Source organism: Podarcis liolepis (assembly GCF_965112155.1).
Source record: "Podarcis liolepis genome assembly, chromosome: Z".
Classification (NCBI taxonomy): Eukaryota; Metazoa; Chordata; class Lepidosauria; order Squamata; family Lacertidae; genus Podarcis; species Podarcis liolepis.
In genome coordinates this window covers 6206596-6234307 of record NC_139570.1, presented here as the reverse complement: position 1 = coordinate 6234307, position 27712 = coordinate 6206596, and the positions used below count along the sequence as shown (strand labels likewise).

The 27712-nt window shown below is 42.8% G+C and overlaps 1 long non-coding RNA gene across 1 annotated transcript; it reads left to right on the top strand.

The window, feature by feature from the left end:
* The first annotated feature begins 1416 nt into the window (after nt 1–1416).
* On the top strand, nt 1417–7584 carry LOC310698917. The gene is made up of 5 exons (XR_014521818.1): nt 1417–1541; nt 2014–2133; nt 2647–2702; nt 4303–4403; nt 6964–7584. It is a non-coding gene; the product is annotated as an uncharacterized lncRNA (long non-coding RNA).
* The last annotated feature ends 20128 nt before the right edge of the window (nt 7585–27712 follow it).

Below are 27712 nucleotides of genomic sequence, written 5' to 3'. Positions count from 1 at the left end.
TGGTCTCCAAACTCTGCACATGTTCCACCTCGTCAGCATCCTTTTTACTATTGTTACTGGAAAGGTTTACTATTGTTACTGGAAAGGTCTAGGTGTGACACCAGTTAAGTCACATTCAGTGTGGCCTCATTGAATTTAATGAACTTAGGTTCCTTGAATCCACTAAGCTAGATGGAACAATATGCTCTTATTCAATATAAGGTAGCTCCCTATGGTCCTAATAACTGGGTGGCGTCCATGTGTTTGTGTGATTTCATAAAGATTATTTATGTGCAGTGTGTTACTAATACACCACATAAATACCAATACACTGGTATGCTATGTTCATGTTCTCTGTAGGCATCTTGGGGTGGGGGGTGGGGGACAGAACCCATAGTTATACTTAAATAGATTATCAATAGTGCAAATAAGGTTATCAACAGGTCAAAATAAACCTTAGGCTCCCTTACTGCTCTTGGCAGGAGAAAATGGCTAGCATGCAAACTAGTTACTTACATTGTGAAGTTTAATAAATAATACAAATCCAACCACATCCTGCATGCTTTCACCATAGCCATAGTAGCTTTTGAAGGCATCATTTCCCATTCATTGTTTCCATTCTGCTGCAGTTTGTCTTCCACCAAGACCTATGCCATTTGTCCCACTGTCTGCTGTGATGAATGTATGCAATTTCATAGTTAATCCATAAATTATGTTACCGCATTATTCCTTCTCATTCATTTTGAAACACAATGTGAATGCTGGGAAAATATAATAAATTATGTCGCATTTGTGGATGGAAAGCAACAGCAACAGCAAATACTGATTGCATTCTCTGGCTATCCATTACAGATGTGGGATAAAGAAGCAAACATTGGACATTTCCACTCTGACATCCCTTTTCTTTATGATTCTCCATTGTGTATTCTGTCATTTTTGAGCCAAACATTTTGCCTTAGCAGGTGGAGTGTGTGAGACAGCAGGCTGTGTTCTGCCTGGTGCCTTAGTGTCTACGAGCATTGACTTGTGTGCATATGTGCTAGGGACAAAATATTTATTTACTCCCCCACAACAGATTTCTGTACCAGTGACACAGAGGAAGGTCCTGAGTCTTGAACACTAACAATGGTTTAACAAGGCATCTCAAAATAGGTTTAAAATGAAGATAGTGATTTACTGAGAACAGGAAACAAATAAAAATAAAAATAGACACTGTGCCTGGTAAACAGAGATGGCTGGAGTGCATGGCCTTCATACAAGGCCCCATAAAAATATTCTGGCTGCTATAGCATCATTCAAAAAGGCATCAGAGGAGGGGATATCCACTTCACAATAAACATGTTGCCATAGACTGTTTCCAGCTACAGCATTCGGTGGGTAATCATAAATACACACATACCCACCTTGGGACTGTGTGTCCAACAGCAAAGGTCAGTGCCGTCAGAAAATAACTTGTGCCATGTTTTTCTAGAGATTGATCTCTAGACATATGGGGAAATAAAACTGCACAGACTGAGAGAAGCAAAGAAGGAGGAAGGAGGGGAAGGAGGAGAAAATCCAAAGTAAATGGATTTAAATCCAAAATTAAAATTTAAAATAAAATTTAAAAAGAATAAAATAAAAACAGCAGTCTCACATTACATTAGCCACAAGTCCACTCACCTTTTCTGGTGGGCTGCATTTCAGCCAGGCAGCCAGGACTCTGCAGTGATCTGGCAGGGGCTGGAGAGTTGACACCCCCTTCCATGTTGTCCTGGCCACATCGCTGGTGTTGGGCGATGGCCCTCCTCTCTTGCCCTTTCGCCAGATCTTGTTGGGTCTCCTGTGTTATTCTGTAGTCTGCATTCACTCAGATAACCAATAAAGTAACCAATAAAGTTGTTGCCTATTTGAACCCATAAAGCAAAATACTTGGGCCCATGTGTTTATTATCCATTAGGGAACTGTGGGTTACGGGGCATTGGCATGCAATCCATCTGTACCCTGTAGCTTTTAACGAAATATTCTTCCTTGAGTCTCTTTTTTTCAAACCAGCTTCCATGTGATTCAGAAATGGAAACCACAGTTCTGTTGTGGTGTGAACAGTTCAGACAGCTTTTGCCCACAGGTGGATGAAAACGTCGCTGAATTGGATTTCAGCAGAGGTACAGACAGGTGCTGTTATCCTCACCCCTGTTCTGGTGTGGAAAAGTGACTTGGAAATGTGGGGGGGGGGGGAATGTTGAAGCATTGCAAGCTGCTAATGTGAACATACCCTAAGTCAATCTCAATTTAAGCCTGTGTTAATGGGTGAACTTTCAAAAGGAGAGGTGGGTTGTTTTTAGTTAATGTTGCCTGTGTTATTCCTCAGCGCATTTAATGGAGGTGAAGGGTCAGTTTTGTTAACACAAAAGGCCAGGGATTTGCTCCCATTTTCCAATTTCATAGTTACAATGCCGATTGATGTAAGGTAATAAATCCCCTAGAATCTTTTGACATTTGCTACATTATACAGTACTTAATCCTCCTTCAGGCTCCCTTACTATTTTCCCCAGAAGCTATTTTCCTGCTAGTGCAGTCCAAGACTTGAAAAGTCAGCTCAACCACCCAGGTGTTACAACTCGATAATGGATGGGTGATGTGCTATAATAAATAAACAAACACTTCAGAATTCTATTTCCTTTACAGTTAACGCCAAGACATCTATATAAAGACCTTTGGATCCAGCAGATTGGTTCACAAATGTAAGTATCACAATTACCCAATAACTTGTGCAATAGGCAGAAGGTTGTAATGTGGTGCAAATATTTCAAAACACATCCTAGCTACTGCCGGGGGGGGGGTGTCTGAAAGCAATACCCTTTCCCATGATTTTCAGCTATCAAGGTATGAAATCTGCCCATAAGAAGAACAGCAAATGGCCCAGCACAGAGCGCACCAGGACCCATGTGAGACAGAAAATTGAAATGGAATCCAATACAACCTCAGACTGGGTGATGGAAGATTTGCAGTGGCAGCCAGGAAGGTGATTCTTCAAATGAGTCAAGTTACACATGCATGTGACACCTTTCATGCATTGAACAATCTAGATATTAGCAGAGGATTTTTTCTTTCATCCCTAAGAACATAAGAAGAGCCTGCTGGATCAGGTCAGTGGCCCATCTAGTCCAGCATCCTATTGTCAACAAACAAATGCCAATGGGAAGTGTGAAAGCAGGACCTGAGCCCAAGAGCACTCTCTTCATTTGTGATACCCAGCAACTGGCACCAGTTGCTACCCGGAAAGTGTGTAAGAGGGCAGGGCACTAATAGACATAACTAATAGAGGCTGAAGCTGATGGAAATGAGCTCACACAGAAAATTCCCAAACTTGATGGGACACAGCTCAGACCCTCATGGGTACATTGCCCTGAACCTGAGTAACCAAATGTTTTAATAGGACCTCATTGATCCAGCACCACAGGTGGAAGCACACCAGGTGGGAGACTCTGGAAAAGAGGCCAAGTGTCCATCTTCAAGGTAAAGTGATGTTCATTTAAGAATCTTAATTTAGCCACAAAGAGTTAATCCTGGTATAGCTTGTCTGGGGTTCTATCTGCTCTCAACATTTGTTGGAGGAAGTTGCTCACCCAGAGCTATATGTGATCCTGTATTTAGCACATTCCTATGTTCTGTGACCTGAGTGTTGATGAAAATACAACACTGAGAGCAACAACAAAAGGGACTTCTAGGAATTGAGAAGCCTGGTGATTCCATTTCCCCTGTACCTTAACAGATCAGAAATTCTCATACAGAGCTGTTGTGAGAATAAGTGAGATAATGAAAGGTTGATACAGGTTCTGAACACTATCCATACCAAACTGCTTGATTAACTGGTTTAAAAGAACTGAAGTATAAATCCTGAGCCCACTGGTGGCCACACTTGTGGTAGTTGCTGAATTCTGAATATCAGTGGAGCTTGTTGGCCAAGCTTTGTGGTACTTTGAGTCTAGTGCGAGAAACGTTTGAATGACGAATGAACACTGGTCTGAAATGGTGTAGCACAATAGCTAAGAAGCTGAGGAGGTCCTTATTTTTAATTAAACCTCTCACAAGGATTGAATTTACAAAATTGGATAAAGCAAGTTACCCTTGCTTACCCTCAATTCTACCACTCCTGCAGCATAGCTAAAATGACTGTGACCTACCCTATGGGATAGTTGTAAAGATTGCAACATAAACAAATATACATGGATTGCTGTGAACACTAATCACAAAATATAAATGTTTGATGGAATTCACATTTGTTTTATTTTTCTTTACTGTATGTCTGCCCGCCTTTGATTTGAACTCTAATCTCTGCAGTTCCTGTGGTTGATCAAGCACACAGTCCTGTTTGTTCAAAAATAGCTTGCTGGTTTGGTTGTTCTTGCAGATTTTGTGCAGATTATTGCCTGTCACGTTAAGTACTAAATCAGCACTTTCCCATCTTTTATTGTTTTAACACAGCAGTTTATGCTGATTTTATTATTCCCCTCCCCCCTCTTGGATCAATATGAATTCATTCTTGGTGGAGAAAATGAGTCATGTCACAAGGTTTCTGCCAGCTAATGACGTTGTCAAGCTCTGAACAATGGCTTTCTTCATACATGGAGTGAGCCATTGAATATCCTTAAATAGACTACCGTCTTTTTCGCCCTATAGGGCGCACTTTTCCCCCTCCAAAAATGAAGGGGAAATGTGCGTCCTATGGGGCGAATGCAGGCTTTCGCTGAAGCCTGGAGAGAGAGAGGTGTCGGTGCGCACCAACCCCTCTCGCTCTCCAGGCTTCAGGAAGCTATCCGCAAGCCTTGCGAGCCCGGGGGAGTTCCCACGGGCAGCAGCCGGCAGCCCGAAGCACGGGGCACCCTCCGGAGGACGCCCCGTGCTTCGGGAAGGTGTCTGCAAGCCTCCCACGCCCTGCGGGAGGTCCCACCGGGCGCACGAGGCTTGGGGTGGCAGCCTGCATCCTGAAGCACGGGGTGCCCTCTGGAGGACGCTCCGTGCTTCAGGAAGGTGTCCGCAAGCCTCCCGTGCCCGGCAGCCTGTTCTGGGGGAGGGGGAAGCTTGGGCTTGCAGAGAGCTTCCTGTTCTGGGAGCTGGGGTCGGGGAAAGCTCGGGCTTCCCCCGCCCCAGGCCCACGCCTGGGGAGGGGATAATTCCCCCCCTTTATTTCCTCCCCCAAAAAATCTAGGTGCATCCTATGGGCCGGTGCGTCCTATAGGGCGAAAAATACAGTATTTGAAGTACAGCGGTACCTCGGTTTATGAACTTAATCCATTCTGGAAGTCCGTTCTTCAACCAAAACCGTTCTTAAACCGAGGTGCACTTTCCCTAATGAGGCCTCCAGCCGCTGGTGCCCTTCCACTGTTCGGCTTCTGTTCTTAGACCGAGGTAAAGTTTGCAAACCAGGAGTTTGCACTTCCAGTTTTATGGAGTTCGTAAACCGAGTCGTTTGTAAACAGGGCTGTTCTTAAACCGAGGTACCACTGTATACCCAAGTGTGAACTGTACAGGCCTTAGTCTTAATCGGAGGGGAGGTTGCAAGCCTTTGCCTGTCCCTCTAAGGAAACGAGGTATTCCATTAAAGGAATCCTTTAAGAGATGCTCCTGCTTGGACATCCAGTTGGGGTCTGGGGCCATAGCTCTCCTTTTGGGCAATCTCTGTGTGGAGTTCTTCTTTGATGTATGTCATAGGTCTCCCTAACCATTGAATTTAACCCCTGGGAGAATCAACCAGCAGATGAGCTGGTTGATACAAGTTATGCCCTAATCCAAAAACACTTATATATGTAATGACACTGGGGCCTAATTTGCACCAAAAGAAGCTTGTCATGCGTGGTCATATAATCCCTATTGCGGGGACGCACGTCATGGCACCTGGGCACACAAGAGGTATTCCTATTCTGTGAGCAGAACACTTCCCATGCTGTGTTGGCTACAACCCTATGCATTTAAATACATAGTCTGAGAGAAATTTTCTAATGCAGATTAATGCAGAAATGGAATGTAATCGAATTATGTGCAAAATGTACCAAAATAACGTGAAATCAGAATAGCATCATCCAGCCCTGTTTTGCTTTTGTGGCTCCAAATTTGCTCCTCTGCCTCTCCAACATCTTTGGTATCTCAGGATATCAGACTCTTTTTTTGGGGGGGGGGGAATACTTACATTTAAAATATTTCTTCTAGCAATAACTGTACAAACAAGACCCGTTTTATTGGCTTATTTTAATGTTTTGCCTTTATAATTTTTCTAGAATACCCTTTATAGAAAGAGGCTGTCCATGCAAAGACTCAAAGGTCAAATAAGTCTCTGATGTGTTCTTTTATTGTACTTTCTGCCTTTAATCAGGAGGTTAGAGAATGCATAATTTAGCACATTATGAGCAAGTTTCTCAGCTGATCTTCAGTATTTTCCTTGAGAGGAACCACTGCATTATTTCTGAGCAGGTGGTCAAATCTCTGAAATCCGCCATGCTTTGCTTTAGGTCTGTTTTGATTGTTAGTTCTTAGCAAGCAAGCAAGCAAGCAAGAAAGAAAGAAAGAAAGAAAGAAGAGTTTTCTTGAGTCTGTTATTTTACACTTTGTTGTATTTTGTCTTATTTAACAGCTGACCAAAAACACCTGACTGAATGACTGACTAGTTAGTTAATTAATTGCATTAGTCAATTAACTGATAAAATATTTATAAAATTGAAAAAGAGCTCTCCCTTGCTAGATCCGGGCAACTTATTATTACTACTTTGGGGTTAATCAAAATTATGGAAAATCCTTTTTATAAAACACTTCTGCAGCAGATTCTAATTTTCTTTTCCTGTTTGGGCAACAAGGTACCGATAACAGAACTGCTAAATTGCTCCCTGGTGTTAATGTCTCAATGGCATTTTCACCTGCAGATCTATCATGTTATTCTTTATAAAATAATGTATTACTCTGTCCTCTTTCCTTTTTCAGACATGCTAAATTGTTTTGTGTCATTCGCAGGTTCATGATTACATTATCAAACTGTTGATGCTTTTGGAGGAATCCCAAAGCCATGAAAAAGCACACAGAGATGTTCCTTTCCTCTCTTTTTTTTAACTGGTTATGTCAAGTGGTTAATACTGCTGTTACTCAGATAGCATAAAAGCACATATTATATGAAGCACATATTGCATATAATTGAAAAGTGTAATGTTTTTATCTTGGTTTGCAAACTACCAGGAGAGAATATTAATAAATGGGCAGTCACATATTTTAGAAAACAACAAGGATGAAAAAGGCTGAGTCTCTCTCTCTCTCTCTCTCTCTGCTTGAAGCTAAGCAAAAAGAATGGGTCCAACATTTCACTAGAGCCTACTTGGAGCCATGCCAGATTAATACTGGAAAACTGAGTTTGCTATGCAGTAAATCTTTTAGGGGAAATTTATAGGGTCTTATTTCATTCTTCTGGGATTTCAGTTGGCACATATCAGCTTGTCAGCAGAAAAGGAGTTTGGGTTACCTGTGTGATTACCCCACCTTACCCCAGAAATCACAACTGTAAGGTAGAAAACCGAACAAAAAGCAAATGCCTAACTTTTTTATATCTAGGTTTGGCATAAAGAAAAGAAAAGAAAAACCTTAGGCAGGGCCGGATCCTCAGGAGCAGACACCAGATGTATCCACTCTGGCTCCGGAGGTGATTGAGGACCCACTGCCTGCAGTTGCACCTCTCCCAGCCCTGTCAGGGGAAGGCAAGTCTCCCTCTGGGTCCGGTAACCCTCCAGGCTCTCCTGAGCTAGAGAGGCGGAGGGAACTGGTTTCTCCCAGGAGGAGTGCTCGCCTTAAGGCCAGGAGAGGTGGGTCACCTGTGGGCCGGGACCGCCCCTGGCCTCAGAGGAGATAAATGTCAGTCAGCCCAGTCCCAGGTTGCGGGAGCAACATCATTGGAAACCTGTTTCTGCCAGCACCCAAACCTGTTCTTCTGGAGTTCCCGACCACGCCCGGCTTCTTGCTTTGGACCCTGCTTTGCCCTTGGTGGACAGTCTCCAGACCCTTGACCCAGGACGGGACTCTGACCATGCCTCACGGTAACCTCCCCCCGGGACCAGCACAATGAATCTGGGAAAGAGGAGGCTGAGAGGAGACATGATTGCCATCTTCACATGGAAGAGGGAACAAGCTTGTTTTCTCCTGCTCTGAAGGGTAGGGCCCAAACCAATGGCTTCAAGTTACAAGAAAGGAGATTCCAACGAAACACCAGGAAGAACTGCCTTACAGGAAGAGCTGTTTGGCAGTGGAATGGACTCCCATGAGAGGTGGTGAACTCTCCTTCATTGGGGGGGGGGGTTCTTCAGCAGAGGTTGAATGGTCATCTGTCATGGATGTCTTCATTGAGATTCCTGCACTGCAGGACGTTGGGCCCTTGGGGTCCTTTTCAACTGTATGATTCTATGAAATTGTGTTATTCTCAAAGCCCTGGTACTAAGTCGGAGGGGAGAAAGCCAATAAGACAGGGAAAAATATCAATTTCTCCCCCCTCCCCCGAGTCTTGAATTATTCCCTAGAACCAATAGTTTGGCATATTACAGGCTGCAGCAATTAGGGCAATTCTTATTTGTGATGAGCAACTTGATCATGAAGGAGAAAAGCTCTGCCAGAAGCATGGGCGGGGGGGGGGGCATCTAAAAGATAAATCTCTGCAGCAGGCCATCTCTTTAAACTTGAAGGGCATTTTAGTGACGTGTCATTGGTGCTTGCATGAATGTTGCATGCAGAACATAGAGTTAATAAAATATACAACACCTGCTTTGGGTGAGGCTTGGTATTCTTAGTTCTGAACCGTTCCAAAAAGGCTGCCAAGTGACCAGGTGTTCTGTAAGTGCTGCAAAATTGGTAAAATTATAGCCTCTCTATTTTAGCAAAATAAAATATCCTAGGTACATTTGGAGTGGAGCACTTATGAATCTCATCTAGGTGAGTGAGTAGACCCATTAAAAGCAGTAGACTTCATTTGCTCATGTATATTGATTTCAATGGGTCTTCTATGAGTATGAGTTAGTTTGAAACAGCCTACTGATTAAGATTACATTGTTGAGGAGATCCACTTAGGGTCATCTTCTCTTCAGGGTCAACTTCCCTCCAATTAGTTCCATGACCAATTCTTCTAAGTTCCAGGTGTTAGACAGATAGAGATTTTTCCTTTTAGTATTTAGCATGTGCACTTGCACAAACCATGTGAATGCAACTGATGTCATTCATGAGCGCAGCATTGTATCATTTGAATGCCTCTCTGATTTCATTTTCCATCTAAAGAAAACCCTGAGCATTTGAAGAGCAATAATATATATTCAGTATTAAAATGCCTACAGGGGCATCTGGTGATGGAATTTGTTACCACAAGATACAGTGATGGCCCGTAACTTAAAAGAGAATTCAAATTAATTGCTACTAAACCTGATGGCTATATGTAATCTCCAGGATGTGTGGCAACAGGAGATGGCCACTGCCAGTGTGGTGCAGTGGTTAAAGCATTAGACTAATACCTGGGAGATCAGGGTTCAAATCTCCACTGAGTGACCTTGGGCCAGTCACAGTCTCTCAACCTAACCTACATTATAGGTTGTTGTGATCAAATGAGTAGACAAGGAACCATGTGTGCTACCTTGAGATCATTAGAGGAAAAAGTTGGGATATAAATGCATTTTTAAAAAATAAAATGAAATGTATTGCTTGTGAGCTTTTCCAGAGACTACTGGCTGGTTCCTCTGAGAAACACAATGGTGGGCCTAATAGGCCTTTAGTCTGACCCAACAGTGCACTCTTATATACTTTAATCTTATTCTCTGAAATATATTTTCTTTAGCAATATCCTTCTTGATGGCTTCAAGAGAGCAGGAAAGGAGGGGTGTGACCTTGCTCCTGCTTCTTGATCTCTCGTTGACTTTTGATACCATTGACCATGGTATCCTCCTGAACTGGCTCAGGGGAGTGGGAATTGTATTGCAGTGGTATCAATCCTACCTTTACGACTGAGTCCAGAGAGTAGCATTTGGAGAGTGCCTTTTGGCCCCCTTGTGGCCATGCTATGGGGTGCCACTGGGGCTATCTTATCTCCAGTACGCATGAAGCTATTGGGAGTGGTCAATAGGACTTTGGGGGTGAAGTGCCATCAGTATGCTGATGACACTCAGCGTTATTTCTCCTCAATGCCTGAATCAGGAGAGGCTGTGCAGTCATTGGGCCATTGCCCGGAATGAGGAAATGGAAGAGGAAGAACAAGTTGAACCTGAATCCTGGCAAGACAGAGGCACTGTGGACGAGTAGCCTCCATGTCTGAGAAATTGGTCAATTGCCTTCCCTAGATGGCGTTGTGCTCCTCCTAAAATACTCTTACTAAATAAATAAGTGATCTGACATTTCTGATTTGAAGCAGTAATCAAATCAGCCATGAACAAGTATTCCAAAGGCAGAACGCTTTTACTGGCTTACCTCTTCTTTTTTAAAAAAGGAACTCTCCTTAATCGAGTCTGTCTTCCCCTATCTAACCTGATTGATTATATGCATTTTTCTTATCACTGGCTTGTGTATGAACACTGGGCTGAATTGTGGCTACATTTAATGAGGCAGAAATGCCTCTCATAATACATCAACTTACACCTTTTGGCTGCTCTTATTTTATGCAAAGCTCTCTCCCCTGCCCTAGCACAGTGACTGATCTTGCTGTGACAAAACAGTATCAGATGTTGGAGTCAGCATTTCTTTTATTTCATTGGGGGTGGATGTCTGCATTTCAAAAAAACAAAAATCTAGTGCCACAAATGTAAAACCATTACCGGTATATTACAGCCATCTGAGTTCCAAAAGGTATTAAAAAAACAACAACACAATGTTCACCATTGCTAGTGTCCTTGCAGGATCTGGGACTGGGCTTCGGCGTCAATATGGTATATAGATGGAATAACCAATATAGTACTTTCCAAATATTGTTGGATTACAATTCCCATAATCATCGACCATTAGCCATTCCTAAGCCATGGATGAGGCAAGGTGAGGTCCCCACCTTGAACAGCAGAAGCCCAAGAACCAGCATCTGCCTCATATGTGCAGTTCATTCCCAGTGGCCTTCATCCATGAAATCAGTTGCCTGGACTGAAAGTCCCGCCTTCCCACCACCCTCTAAGTCCCCTCCTCTCCAAGGCTTTCCCCAAGCAATTGGAGGCTGTGCCTGCATGCAGCCTGTCACTGCTCTGCCTGTTTCAGCCCTCTTCTGGTTCTGGGAGATGTCAGGAGGAGCTTGTCAAAGCAGAAGGGGGAGAGATCTGTGGCTGTTCACCAGTCTGACTTATCTCTGCCTCTTTACCTCTCTTCTCCCCTGCTTCATCTTCTGCCCCGATTCTGGACTTCTCTCTGCCATAGACTCTCCCAGCTCACTAAGCCCCGTTACCCCTTCAGCTTACAACACCTCCTCTTCTCCCTCTGACCACTCTTTATTTTCTCACCACCAATCCCTGGGCTCTGAGTCTTCTTCTCTTAGTGATTCACCAACTGGTTCCTCCCACCATTCCTCTGTGTCCAACCAGTCCCTGATACTTGGCTGGAATGTGTCCTTGGACTCTGATAATACTTCTTGTTCACCTGGGTGGACGATAGAGAGGGATGTGTGTGTGTGAAGAAACTAGCCTCCTAAACAAATGTAAAGTTTACATTAAGAATGATAGAATTGTACAGTTTGAAAGAAACCAGACGGTCATCTAGTCCAAGCCTCTGCAATGCTGTGCCCAGTTTTGCCTCTGGCTCTGTCCACTACTGCTATGTGGCCCTTGGAAAAGAATGTGGTCATTGGGCTGAAAGAAGTTTGACATTCCTGCAACAGAGTTCCAGCTTCCCAGTGTAATCATGAAACCAGGCTCCCCCCTGGACTTCGTTGACTTTTAGCAGCCTCCAATGTTATAGATCCTTCTCCATCTAGGAGAAGGTCACCTCAGACATCTGTGTCAGTGAACCTTTAACGTGGAACACAACTTAGAACATCACACTCCAGGTTAATTCAGAAGCTTATCAGTACATTCATCTTTGGCTTTAAAAGACAATCTTCTGCCCTCTAATAATAAATTTAATTTTCTTTCTTTCTACAAGAGATGTCATCTCTGGGGGGGAGGAAACCCCTAAAGTTAATAGAAAAACTGTCTGTCAACTAGTACAGAAATCTCAGCTGAGCTGCAGGAGAGCAGATATTTAAGGAGGCATATTCCCTCTCCTCCACCTCATACAGTAAAAAGTGGAAAGAGAAAGAGAAAACTTTTATGGCACCAAATTTCTATGAGGTTCAATTTTCAGTGGGAGAAAAAAAATGCCATTGAGGTCACAGGAAACATTACACAAATTCACTACCTTCAGAAATGGGAAAAAATGAATGTGGCCATACATCTTAATGGAATGATTGACAAAGCAAACAGTAAGAAAAACTAAGTTAAGAAAGAAGAGCCTGCTGGATGATACCAGTGGCCCAGTCCAGCACCCTGTTCTCACAGGAAACAAGCAAATGCCTATGGGAAACCTACAAGCAAAACCCCAGCAGAAGAGTGCTCTCCCCTCCTGTGGTTTCCAGCAACTGGTATTCAGAAGCGTTGCTGCCTCCAACTGTGGAGGCAGAGCTTAGTTATTGAGTTATTATCAAGAACTAGTGTAACTGGGACCTCAAGAAACACCAGCTTCACAATAACTTTCCTGGAGGCACTTGGTATGTTGAGATGGAACAATGCATTGCTCTTCGCATTATATTATGCAAATAAGTATAAGGACATAGAAGGTAGCACTGCATTCCAAGCAAACCAAAACAAACCTAACATGACTTCTACGTATTGTACTTTTTTCTGTAGATGGTGGCAGCTCAAAACCTTTCAGTGCTGCCTGTGAGGGGTGTTCTCTGAGCCAGAGAAGTGATGCTTTGGCCTGGAGAGACTGGTAATGAGAGTCACCAGCTCCACAGATTATGTGTTCTCTTTTTCGCTGTACTCCATGTATTATATTACAATTACAGGAAATGTTTCTAAATTTGCAGCTATACATATAAATATGCATATGCAAATGACATGCAAATCTGAGCCCTCTCTTTCAGTTCTGAATTTTGTGTGTGTGTGATACATTAGTGGCTGTGTTGAAATAAATTGAATAAATCTTTTTGCAACGCAGAGGGGGTAGTGATTATTTTTAATTCCCCAAATATTACATTTGCACAATCAGCTGCATTTTGCAATCACACCACTTTATATTAGCCCTTTTTCGGGCAGACCAGTCTCTTTTCTTTTCCCACGAAACCTGCTACACTCCAGCATGTGTGACTTTACCTCATCCCCTTGAATGTTCATTGTTTGGATATGTGTTGCTCTCCAACCCTCCCCTTCAAACCATCTCCTTGCTACTCACTTTCTCTGCCACTCATTGCCCATGATAGACTCTAATCGGTTTTGATGACCAACTTCTACGTTGCGTAAGAGAGAGGCAAGGTAAGCCTGTAATTTGGACTACTATTGCAGAGTGATTGTAAATGAACAGCATGAGAGCAGCAAGAAAATGAATGCTGCTTTGTGAAATCTTGCTATTTGAGCACAAGAAAAAGTTTAGTGAGAGGAAGGGGAGGAAGGAAGTTTAATACAAACAATAACAATAATAATAAACCAATTTTCAAAAGGAAGCTTTTGGGCTCCATGTTGTCTTATATTTGTTTGTTTAACTTCTATCCAAGTTTCATGTGTCTTGCATTGGGTTTCCAAGCATCCTATGCAGGAGGATACACAGGAACCTGCCAAATACCAGTGCAGACTGCTGGCCCACCTAATATAGCACTGTTTACACTGACTGGCTCTGGTTCTCCCAGATTTCAGACAGGATCTTTCCCAGCCTTAGCTGGAGATGCTGGGTAGTGAATCCAAGATCGTCTGCATGCAAAAGCATGTGCTCCACCACTACCATATGGCTCTTCTTCACACTTCACAGTATACAATTTTTTAAAGCATCTGTCCTAATTCTTCTGCATTTCGTAATCTAATAGGAACGGAACTCTTATGAACTACTGTAGAATCAGATGTGCATTTTCTTTTGCACTGCCCTTGTATCAGAAAATTCAATTCAATCTGTTGGTTGTTAGCAGGGAGTGGCAGTCAAATGAATGCAATGTGGCCTTCCCAATATTTACCCTGGATGGGGATAAGATGGCGATAGCAGCCAGGTTTCTGCAACATGCAATGAGGATTTGTGAATGTCACACAACAGTATTTTAAGTGTTAGATGCAGATTTTGCTGAGTGATTTTATTGTACTAAATCTTTCTGAATTTTGTCTATACAGTGGTACCTTGGGATGCGAACGGGATCCGTTCCAGAGCCCCGTTCACATCCTGAATGGAGCATGTGTGGGTTGCGTTTTGCTGCTTCCGCACATGCGTGTGATGTCATTTTGAGTGTCTACGCATACATGAGCTGCGAAGCCTGGAAGTAACACGCTCCGTTACTTCCAGGTTGCCGCAGAGCACAACCCGAAAGCACTCAACCTGAAGCACATTCAACCCAAGGTATGACTGTATACCAATAAAGGTTTGAGACTAAGATTGAGCAGCCTTCTGCATGTTCCACCAGTGAGCTGTAGCTTCTCCCTTAGAAGAAGAAGAAGAAGAAGAAGAAGAAGAAGAAGAAGAAGAAGAAGAAGAAGAGGAGGAGTTTGGATTTGATATCCCGCTTTATTACTACCTGAAGGAGTCTCAAAGCGGCTAACATTCTCCTTTCCCTTCCTCCCCCACAATAAACACTCTGTGAAGTGAGTGGGGCTGAGAGACTTCAGAGAAGTGTGACTGGCCCAAGGTCACCCAGCAGCTGCATGTGGAGGAGCGGGGAAGCGAACCCGGTTCACCAGATTACGAGTCTACCGCTCTTAATCACTACACCACACTGACTCTTAGGATTAGGTATCAAAGAAAATTGATATTGAGATTTCATAGAATCGTAGAATGGTAGAGTTGGAAGGGACACAGAGGGTCATCTGGTCCAATGCTCTGCAATGCAGGAATCTCAACTAAAGCATCCATGACAGGTGTCCATCCAACCTCTGTTTAAAAACCTCCAAGAGAGGAGAGTCCACCACCTCCCAAGGGAGTCTGTTCCATGGTTGAACAGCTCTTACTGTCAGAATTTCCTGCTGATTAGTTGGAATCTCCTTTCTTATAACTTGATTCCATTGGTTTGGGTCCTCGTCTCTGGAGCAGGAGAAAACAACCTTACTCCATCTTCCATTTGTAGGATACCTTGGGAGGAATTCAAGGTAGCACTAAGTTAAAATTGATTTGTGGCATATGAGTTGCCCTAGTGGAATGGCTCTTGTACAATAGGAGGCATATGAAGCCAGTGTGGTTCTTGTGTCTGGTTGTGCAGCAGATTGCTGCAATCTCTGTCCTTCCTGATGCACAACTGTTTCACAATAAACTTCTGCTAGTGCAACTGTTGCCCAGGATTTCACATTGCACCCCCTTATATTAGCACAACACCAGCAGTCAATGAATGTTGAATCTGGGGCCTTTAGTTTAAATCTTGACACCCAGCACTTTTTTAAGAAAAAAAAGTGATGGTTCTCACCTGTTGTTGTTCTTTTTTCTTAAAAAGAATGTTTAGGGGTACTCTCATTTTCCTACTCATATTGAAATACTGCCCCTCAATGAGGCCAAACTTAGATTCACAAAATGTTTAGGGGTATGTGTACCCCTGTGTACCCCCAGAAAAAAGCACTGGTTCTCACCATGAAGTTGTTACAGTAACTGCCACACTGTTAACATGTGGGGGGGGGGAGATGTTGGTACTGTGTACCCTTCGGTACCTTCAGAATAACAGCACTGCTGGCACCTAATTAAAAATGCTGATAAAATTTATTAGTACATCTACAGTCTTACTTTTGATTAGGGCCAGGATTTCTTGCACTTCCTTGCAATTGGAGACAAAACTCCTATTGATACCAGGACAGCTTTCCTCCTATTGCAATAGGAGACATGGAATGGCAGAATTCAGTTTGGGATCACAATGAGGACAATTGAATCTCGCCTCCCTCCCTTCCATAGTCCCAGCCCAGCTCTTCCCCACCTCCCATGAAAACTTATTTTAAAAAACCTAAAACCCCCGACCCATCTCCTTATGCCCTTACTGAAAATAACATCACATCTAGTTTGACCCTGACATGCCTATGGTTTGTTCTGCTTTCACAAAAATGATCTCTTTGCCTTACTAGAGCAAAGGGAAAGGTAAATCTTTGGAGGGGATCAAAAACTAGAAAACAAAAAGGAGATATAATATAGAGACATCAGTGGGAAAAGTGGTAGTTTGCCCCACCAAAGGCAAAAAAATAAAATAAAAATGGAATGAAACATTGCGCGACCCCATCAACACAGAAACCATGCCTCCAAGCGGAAGCTAGAAATAGATCAAAACCTTTGACAAATGATCAAAGCGATCACAGAACGAGAAAGTCATTCATTTAACTGGCGAATTCCTAAACTGGCAATCTTTCGCTATTTGTAGCAGATGAAAATCTTGGTAAAAGCTTGTAGCAGCCCAAATTGTAGATGGTTTTTTTTTTTTTTTCAGCCTCAACACACAAAAAGAGGGATGAAGAAAAGACTATTTCTCTTTGTTGTCTCCACGCTTTATTGCTTTTGACATATCATTGAGCTTTTCCACGACTTGCTCATCTAATAACATTGTCATTGTGGAGACCTGATAGAATAGAGGGGTAGTAAAGCACACACATACACAGACAAAAACACACATACCAAAATATGGTAATGATGAAATACCAGTAAATAAAACTGGGTCATTTTGAAAGGCACCACATACAAATATCTGAACTGTGCAAGATATCAGGGGTTCCAGGTGGTTACCCAGGGTTCATATTTCCTTTTGGCAATGAGGCTCAGTGGAGACTGCGGTATCTTTCTGATATATGGTTTATTTACAGATATATACAACCTGAGCCTGTGATGGAGCGGTTCAAATCATCAACACCCCAAAAGGGTCTTCTTTCTTCCATAGCAACAGCCTTGGATTGAAGCAGAGATCCAGCATGGTTCTCTCTCTCTGCTTGCTGCTTTGCTTCTTGGTCACATCACTGCTCCAAAATTCTACTTCAAACTGGCTTTGTCTGTTGAGGGAGGGGATTCCACCCATTCGCCATCTCACACTACGCCCCTTGATCCTTTGTTCTCTTAATGACTCAACACCCAGGTGATCTCCACACCAGGAAGCTAGCTTGACTTGGTTAGATTTCAACACTTGCTGAATACAAGTATTAGAGGGGTCTGGCACCCACAAATGCATAATAATAATACCCAGGAAGCATCTGTTGGACCTTTGGACATTTGCACTGATGTAGCAGGGCTCTTCTTATGTTTTTAAGCTTAACTCAAAACACTACTCCAAACACTACTTTTGGAGCTAGATGAAGACCTTTTTCCATGCATTATGCACACGCAGCACATAGTTGTGCATTGTGGGGTGAATAACTTCAGGCTTAGGGACAAAGTGTGACCGCCTTGGCCTCTCACTAAGGATAGTGGTGCTGTTCAGGCAAAATTTGCCCAACCCTCAACAATAGGGATTCTGTACAGGAGTGTGCTGGGCATTGCAAGGATTTCCCCATTTACATGTAGGGCTGAGCCAAGAATTTGTGGCATGAGAAAAGGAGATTTGTGGACCCTCTCCAAAAATAATAGGTTCTGTGAAATCACACATACGTACACACACACACACACACAAACACAAACACACATCAAAAATGCCCTGCCTTCTCCTTGAATGAGAGAATATTTTAATTCTTCATAGTCTCCTGTTCCCGTCCCAGAGCTATAGTTTCCAGAATGGCTTCACTCACAATCAAACCTTTTCACAGGGGACACTGATTGTTGTAGCTCTAGGAGGATAATGGGGGGGGGCGCTTCTCCTAACAATTATCAGCACCCTTAACAAACTACAACACTCAGAATTCTTTGGGGGAAGCCATGTCTATTCAGAGAGGTATCGTAGCACTTTAAATCTATGGTGTAAATGTGGCCTTAATCATATTCTGTTCATTTTCTATAATATATATTAATTTCAGTATGCCTACTCTTGAGTAGAATTAGCATTGGCCACAGCCATGGAAAACTGTAATAATGATTTTTTTAAAAAGCAAGAAAGGAAAAAGAAGTGGCTCTTTGAAAATAAAAGAATGACTGAAAAACTAGGAGACATTAAATATAGGAGAATCTATGGTGGAGCCTCTAAAAATACCTGGAGAACAAAAAATTCTTTGGGTCATTTAAAATGTTTCAACTTTCCCTCCTGCCTGCATAGCTCACAAGGCAGCCACCTCCCCCAAAGCCAAATACATGTGGGATTGATAGCCAGAAAGGGAGGCGAAAAAATTGCCATCCTTTTATTAGACATGGGGAAAGGAAAGGGGTGTGTGTGGAGAGGGAGGGAAGAGAGATCAGACTTGTCAGATCAGAAAGAACCTGAATGGAGAAAGAAGTCTGGGAGAATCCTGTTTGAAGTGCTTAGATGCTTTATAGTAAGTGTTTGGTTTCTTTCTTCTTTAATGCTAAAAATGATGCAGGTTGAATAGCTGAAGGTAGAACAGGACAGTGACCAAATAAAGAAGTTTAAGGGCATAAAAAACCCCAAACCACTTTCTGGGGATCTTAAAGGGATACACACCAGAATAGTGTGTTAACAGGCATAGGCCAACTTGGCCCTCCAGATGTTTTGGGACTACAACTCCCATTATCCCTGACCACTGGTTCTGTTAGCTAGGGATGATGGGAGTTGTAGTCCCAAAACATCTGGAGGGCCGAGTTTGCCTATGTCTGATCTAAAAAAAGTTTAGAGAGACAAGACTTATTATAGACACTGTCAGGAAAAGTAGGTGAGGAGGTGATAAAAGAGAGTGGCTTTGGCTTTTTGAAGCTCATCTTCTTTGATTACCGTCTTTAATTTGGGAAATAGTTTTGTTTTCCTGTCAGTTTGCAATGAAACCTCAGAGAACTTGGGTGTGAAAGGGTATCGATCAAGATCTCTATTCTTCCTTTGATTACTTTAAGGACATAAGGATATGCCATAGATGTAGATCAGCTCCACATACCAGTTTATCATGGCTTCCCCCAAAGAATCATGGGCTGGAGGAGGAAACTGATGAATAACTGTCAAATACCCCACACACAGCTACAGTTCCAACTATCTCCTGATAATGGGGACCATAGATTATAGAAGCCCTTTTTGTTCCTTCCATTGCCAGGACCTTGAATTAACTAATCCTCCACTGCTTCCTTTCTCTTTGCAGAAATACACATACAGCATTTTAATAAATTGCTTTTAGCTCCAACAGAAAAATCCAATTTCTGACTCACATTCCCCACCCCTTCCTTTTGTACTTATAATCTATGGGGCTCAAGGGATGGGTGAGAAATTAGTTTGCATTTAAAGGTGAATCTCCCTAACTCACACAGTACTAAACAACCTGAGAACTGAAACACAGCCACATTAGATGTATATTAGGGTAAATTTATACTGAAATGTTGATAACTTTCCATGAGGATTTCTTCCCCTGCAGCACAAATCACTGCAGAAATGTGGAGAACTGAATTTAAGACTAGAAAAAAAAGAAAAACCGAGGGAACAAAAACCCAGAGGTACTCCCAGAGGTACACACCTGCTGCTTCAGATGGTGTGTAAGAGCAGGCAACCTCCCATCTATCTGGTCTAGTAAGCTACCCAGTAACAGCGTGTCAGCCTTATCTGGACTGAGCTTCTGTTTTTTTTTGCTCTCATCCAGTCCATTACCAAGGCAGGACAACAGTCCAGCACAACCACTGCCTCACCTGCAAATGTAAAGAAGTAGAGCTGCGTGGAATCAGCATATTGCTGAAATCATACTCCAGACCTCCAGATAACCCCACTCAAGATTCCATGCAGAAGATAATGAGCATAGGGGATAAAATTGAACCCTGAGGAACACCACACTGAAGGCTCCATGGGGCCGAAGAACAGTCCCCAAGCATCACCCTCTGGAAACGTCCATCCAAGTAGGACTGGAGCCTCTGCAAAGTGGTGTCACCCACCCCAAAATTGGACAGTTGCTCCAGAATGACATCATGGTTGATGGTATAGGAAGCTGCTGAGAGGTCAAGGAGAATTAATAGGGACACATTTTCCAAGACTTTCTTCCGACAGAGGTACAGGGCAACCAAAGAAGTTTCTGTGCTGAAACCGGGCTGAAACCCTGTTTTAAATGGATCTAGAAAATCAGTTTCCTCATGAGCTCCTGGGTCTGGTGCTAATTAAATAACCAACAGTTGTAAGGAAGTAATGCTACTCATTATGCATGGAAGTGGTGTGTGTGCTCGTGCAAACACATGCATGCATGCATGCATAACAACCCACACTGCAATCTCCAGGAGAATTCTAAATCAATACCACCCAGAGGAATGGAGCATGTTCACACACTTCATCTTTGCTTGGCAGCAGTCTCTTGATCACCTTTTTGATCTGCTCACCCCACCAGCAATTTCCTTGATGCCTTTATTGATTTTTTAGCAGATTTCAAATCTCTTTGGCATACACAACCTCTAGAAAGTAAAGCCTAACATATTGCTCCCCTCTATATCGTTTTCACTTGCACTCTATATGTGTCTTATATATTGATACTAGTGCTGAGTTGAATGGTGTCCAGGTTCGATTTTTCCTTTTAAAGTAGAAATTTGTGTGTGTGTGGGGGGGTAATCTTGCTTTTCTTTATGGGTGTTTATAGCCACTATTTTCCTTCTCTGCTGTTTCTTAAGTACCCCTTTCCCCCCTTCTTTCACCCTCAAGTATCCCAGCCAATCAAGGAGAATCTCATAGATGTGATAGTTTTTCTGGGACTTCCCTCCAAGGTGCATGGGATGCAATTCTTCTGCACTGGGGTAGCTGCTTCTACAGCATCCTGGGGGTTTTATGAAGAACAAAGGATTGACTGCTACTGTTCAGGTGTAGATAAGAAGTATGTGCGCCCATCCCAGGGACATTCTGGTACCAGTAATCTTTTTGGGAGCAGGTTTGGCTCATTGAGCACAATATTATGCAGTGTGGTGGCATCAACTTAGACTTCATTTTAGGCCCACATGTCTTGGGTCTCTAGATGTTCCAAACTGCGTCCCCTGATTGAAAAGCAGATGTGGCATTGTGAGCCCCCTAAAATGCTGGTCATCTATCTGAAATAAAATGACCTGCACTCCCACAAAGGTGTGGCCATCACAGGTACTTCAGGAGCCTGGCCAATGGCCAGTCACATGTACACATTGTTTGGTCATTGTGGATGCAGCCCTGTCAGTGGAGGGGATCTTGGGAGCCCCACAAAGTGGATGTTGCTTGATGGCAAGTCAACAAAGTGGTGGTAAGCTTTGCCTTATGATCCATTACCCCCTGTTCAAGCCCGAGCACATGGAGTACACCTCTTGAGTAGCGGCAATGATACTTACCTAAAAGATATTTGTTCAGGCCTCCTAGATTGGCTGCATAGGTAGGTGGGGTTGGTGTCAGACTGTAGCACCATCCTTCCTTTATCATGGAAATGACATTGGGCAGGATGAATGTTGTAAATAAGGCCCCCATAAGGGACCTGAGGAAAGGATTTGCAATGGCATGCCCTAAGTTTGAGTTGGAGTCTCTCACTCTTGTCACACTGTGAGATCCTGCATGCTTGGCTTGCACCATGGCAGGGTTCAACACTAGCCAATTCCCATGGAGGGAGTGCCATTCCACCAATGAGCAGCTAATCATTGCCCTACTGCCATGCCAACCCTTCTTGCATGCTGCAGTCAAGAAAGATTTAGCTCGGTTTTCACTCAGCTCCTGGTGTCCTGCTCCAGTTATTGTCCTCACTCTCACAGGCTACAGAATGCACCTGCTAGGGCAATACAAAAGTGTGTTATAGTAGGGGAAATTATCTTCAGTAACATGTATATTAGGCAAACTTGCCTACAAAATTGCGTACATAAGGAGCTATTTGCACTAAAATGCTGATTGATTTTAATAAGGACTTCCAGTAGAAAAATAAAAAGGTAGACATGTGGAAAACTGAACTGATGGTTGGAAAAATAAGAAACTGAGAGAACTCAAAATTGACACATTTACCCATCTGTAGGTCATAATAAAGTCATTTCAGTTCAATCCTTGCCATTGTGATTTAATTAAATCTGGTGAATGCATGGCAAGCAAATATCCAGGAAAAAGCAATGATATGCCCCTGAATTTGATTTTAAGCATTGAAGCTGTCTCCTTAGCTTGAGAAGCAGCCATCGGCAGTGCAACACAATGCATCACACATTTGACACTCCTTGAAGAGTGTGCTTCTAAGAATGACAGCAGAGGGACATGAATTATCGGGAACTCTGAATCTTTGGGGACTGACAACATCTGTAGGAGTCAAGCTCCAGCTCCTCAATTTGGAAGGAAAGCAATTAATTAATTCAAAAGGGGGGGGTTGGAATCTGACAATGTTGATGCTTATAGATTATGGTCCCACTGGTTTTTAAACGGATGACACATCAGAAGCCTTCTGCCAAAATATGCAAAAATATGCATAGGAGATAAAGTGAGGTCAGCTACTCAGCTAGTGTGATTTGATGTTCTCTGAATGTAAGACTTTCTTATAACTAATGCAACAAAGCAATTTATTAGAGGCAGTTATTGCTGCTAGTAGCTCAGATGCCTTGCAAAAATGCAGTGTGCATAGATCGTAAATTGCAGGTGTGCATATTTAATCTAAATATTAGGAAGAATTTCCTAACAGCAAGTGCTGTTGGGCAATGGAATAGCCTGCCTCAGGAGGTGGTGGTTGGTTCTTCTTCGCTGCTTTCCACATTTAGTAGAAAACATTAATATTACTGAAAGCACCCTCCTGCTTTTGCACCTTATTACCCTTTGTCTTTTCATAAGTTTTTCTACCAGGGCAAGAAATCAGGCTTTGGATGACTATCTCTGCAATGAGAACTGCATATACTTCCAGTGATGGGATAACTCAAGCCAAGTAATGACCATCAAATACAATATTAGTTATCTGTAGACATCTGGTTGACCACTGTGAGAGCAGAATGGTATGCAATCCCCACCCCACAGCATGCACACCTTTTGTCCTCCCCCCCTCTTTTTTTCTTTTGGTTCGAGATCTGCATACAAAATTCACAGAAGCATGAATTTTAAAGGTTAGCTGTGATTCAGTTTGTGTATTGGTTCAAGAAGCACCAATTAAGTAGGTTTGCATTACAATGCAAATGGGGGGGGGGGAATCCCCTATTTTTATCTCAGTCTACTGCTGGCAAATCCATTCTGGATTTTCTGAAATCTACTACTGGAGTTTTGCTGAAACAAAATAAATTCATTCCACGCAACACTTTCTATAATTTTGGGCACAGCCTTGGAAGCTGCCTAAGATTGTACAGAGAGCTTTTTCTGTTTCAGAGATTCATGGTCCACACGTACTTAAGTAACTTAACCAATATTTCAGCCAAATTCATTAAAGCATATATGGTAAATGGGTCAACATAAATGAACAACTTAATGAAGCTGTTGAATAAGAAGGAGAAACTGGCACCACATATTATATTAAGTACCAATTAAACAATTTAAGTCAGGAGTTCCGAGGCTTACCCTGGATAAAATATACCTTTTTTTGCAACAGCTCCAACCCAAACTAAAATATTGCCATTTTATAACAAATTGGTTGAAAGTCAGATTTCTTGCCTAAGTAATTCAGAAAATGTAAAGTGGAAGAAGCAGTACTTAGAAGTGGGGGGGGGGGGTTCTGATATTCATATACAGTGGTACCTTGGTTCCCAAATGGCTTAGTTGTCGAACAAATTGGCTCCTGAATGCCACAAACCCAGAAGTAAGTGTTCCGGTTTGCGAACGTTTTTAAGAAGCCAAATGTCCAACACGGCTTTCACTTGACTACAGTAAGCTCCTGCAGCCAATCGGAAGCCGTACATTGATTGAGCGGACTCCTGGATGGGATTAAGTTTGAGAACCAAGGTACCAGTGTATTGTCAAAAGAGCCGCAGATGCCAAACCAAAATGGCTGCTGCTCCCACAGGAGGCAGTGATGGTGTCACCAACTTGTAGGGCACAAGCTTTTAAGTCAGAGAGACAGATTGGGAATGCAGCTGGTCTACTGTTGCCCAGAAATATCCCTGCTTTAGCTGGCAAAGGTTTTCTCTGGGGTATTGTTGGAGGACCCCAGGCAATACTCCTAGGTGACTTCAATATCCATGTGGAAGCTACTGCCAGCTAGAGACTTAATGCCCTCTATGACAACCATTGGTCTCTCTCAAATGGTCATTGGTCCAACGCATAAGGCAAGCCATCCACTTGAGGTCCTATTCATCCAAGTGATATGAGGGATGGAATCAAGATAGGATAATCATAGAATTTTAGAACTGGAAGGGACCCCAGGGCCATCTCATCCAACCCCTGAAATGCAGGAATCTCAGCACATTGTCCCTCATCCAATTTGAATCCATACCAGAACATGCTTAGCTTTGCAAATGTGCTGGTGGTTTTATTGCTGCACCACTAGGTGCACCTGCACCTGCTGATAGACTTCAAGCACCATCAGTGAGGCCCCTATGGCCAGTGGATAGGAACTATGGGGGTTGTTGTTCAACAGCATCTGGAGGCACCGGGTTGGACTACTTTAGCATCACTCTTCTGTACTATTCTCTGTTCCCAACATTTAGTTCACCTTCTTTCCACAGCCACTAGTTCTTGCCTCTAAATTAGGGTTGCCATATTTCAATCAGTGAAAATCTGGCCACAAAAGCTGTTGAGTGTTTTTGTTGGTTTCCTTGTTTGGGTTTTTTTGTGTTGGTTTTTTTTGGGGGGGGGTCAAAGTTTTTTACCCCCCAAAAAACAACACTGCCAAAAACAACACTGCCAACATGGATTGTCACGTCTGGATTTTCAGGAACATTCCCCCCACCCCAATTTCCACCTAGACACTGCTTCCAACTGCAGTATTCTGGCTATGTCTGGGAAAATCTGGACTTATGGCAACTCTATCTAAACCTCATTCATTTGTTCATGCCACAGCCCCCTGACTCTTCCAAACATAGTTCCCTCTACTACCTTGTTTTTCTATGACACCCAGAACAACACAGTTATGGCAGAAAGGCTGAGATAATAGGATGTAGGTGAGTTGCTGGCAATGTTTGGATGTTCATTTCTCAGCTTAATAAACAAAGATATGACTAAGCCTTGGGTATGTCTCTGCAGCCACTTCCATTCTTCCTTATTGGTGTGTAAGTCTCCTATGAATGATGATTTTACCCAAACTGGGAAATATTAGTTGCCAATTTCAGAACAAGCCACAACCTTAAACTGCAGCTTTGAGCTGGTTTAGGGTCCTGGATTGTTCCCAAGCTAGTAACTATAGTTTGCTAGATGAGATGAAACAGGAAAATGCGGTTAATTGAAAACTTTTGTGCTGTATTCGGACACACTGTAAAAGGAGAATAGAAAGGACTGCATCTACTGGCATGAGACTCACCATATTTCAGACTTTATGTTGTGATACGTGGGTGACGCTGTGGGTTAAACCACAGAGCCTAGGACTTGCTGATCAGAAGGTTGGTGGTTCGAATCCCCGCGATGGGGTGAGCTCCCGTTGCTTGGTCCCTGCTCCTGCCAACCTAGCAGTTTGAAAGCACATCAAAGTGCAAGTAGATAAATAGGTACCGCTCCGGCGGGAAAGTAAACGGCGTTTCCGTGCGCTGCTCTGGTTCGCCAGAAGTGGCTAAGTCATGCTGGCCACATGACCCAGAAGTTGTACGCTGGCTCCCTCAGCCAATAAAGCGAGATGAGCGCTGCAACCCCAGAGTCGGTCAAAACTGGACCTAATGGTCAGGGGTCCCTTTACCTTTTTATGGTTGTTCAAAGTGGGACATTGCCATGCTTAATATATTATTATTATTATTATTATTATTATTATTATTATTATTATTATTAATAATAATAATAATTTATAATTATAATTATTTTCTTTTTACACAAATTGTAATCATCACAGAAATACCAACAAGCAGAAAGAAGCAACAACAGCTTCCTCTGATAATGAGAAGAATGCTACTAAACCTTACATTTTCACTCTTTTAATAGAATAATATAATAATAGTTGGAAGGGACCCCAAGGGTCATCAACTCCAAACCCCTGCAATCAATGCCTCCTTCTTAATATTCATACTCCTGGAATTTAAAAAATAATAAAATGGAGCTCCATCCTCTTGAGCTACGGTTAGCCCTTGTACTATACACAATATTGTTGTACTATTACTGCACAACAATAATGAAGTCATCATTAAGCTTATTGTTTGTATAATGGATACCGAGAGCTGCTCCTGGGCTTCCATGGAGAAGAATATACTTGTTATTGTCTATACAGAGGACATTGTCATCATTTGTGTTTCAAGAATTCAATTTGCTTTTCCTTTCAGATTCCTGGAGCATTGGGGGGGGGGGGGAAGCACTTGTAAGTTATTCCATTAAATGTTAATAACATCAACTAGAAGTGTTGTGAAATTGCTTTTTCTTTTCTGCTTCTGCTGGTCCTGGAGACCAATTTATCTCCATGATATCTTGCAATCGAAGGAAGGAAGGAAGGAAGGAAGGAAGGAAGGAAGGAAGGAAGGAAGACCCCTAGCAAAGTTTCACGGCAACCAGCATCCTCTTAATGCACACTTTTTTCAGGTGTCACCAGTGAGGACAAAGTAGGGTTTCTCTAGATGATACAATGGGTATGTACCCTTTCCTGTTGTATTGTCAATATATAATCCAACAACAGCTTTTCTTCAACCGGAACTCACCAGAACTCAGTTGCAGCGCCTCTCAAGTGGGAGCTATTGCCATTATAAGAGAACAAGGGAGGAGTTCATGGTGAGTTCTGGCACCTTTTTTCTAGATAAATAGCACTGAATCCAACCATCAACATGGTGCTTGCAATTATGGCTATTTTGCTTGTAAAATGGTAATCACTTCTGTATGAAATGTGCCCTCTATCCCCCCCCCCAGGTTTTCTTCCCTTACAAAAGTGGCTCCTGGTTTATTTTTATCCTGCCTCTTTCTTGGAGTGCTTTAGACTAGATTTAGAATATCTTTATACTTTTGGCAGCTGTAGGGTTAAGCTTCCCTCTCTGGTACAATGTGGCTGAGGGTGGTGCTTACACTTTCCTTCCATTCAGCCATTTTTCCAGGGCTTTGTGTTCTCCTTAGATGACCACACTTCCTGATCCAAGGTGAGGAAGCACACAGGGAAAAGCTATCACACAGTCTCTTCCCCTGGGCTTTAGTTGAAGCCCAAGGAAGCTGGTGATTCTGGTTATCAAGTACAGGGAAGGCCATAGATCAGTGGTAGAGCACCTGCTTTGCAAGGACAATGTTCCAGTTTCATCCATGGCATCTCCAGGCAGGGCTCAGCGAAACTCCTGCCTGCATGCAAAAGCTGGGTAGCTGCTGCTAGTCATTGTAGATAATACTGAGATAGATGGATCAATGCTGCTTCCTATGCACCTATATGCACCTGAGATCAGAGAAGTCTTTACTTTTAGTTTCTTTGGGGTGGAAATCAATCCACACTGACTTCTTTGAAAGAAAAATAGAATTTCCTCAACAAAACAGCAACCAACAGCTGCCAGGAACACAACTGACAATTTCACTAGCTGCTTACAGATATGT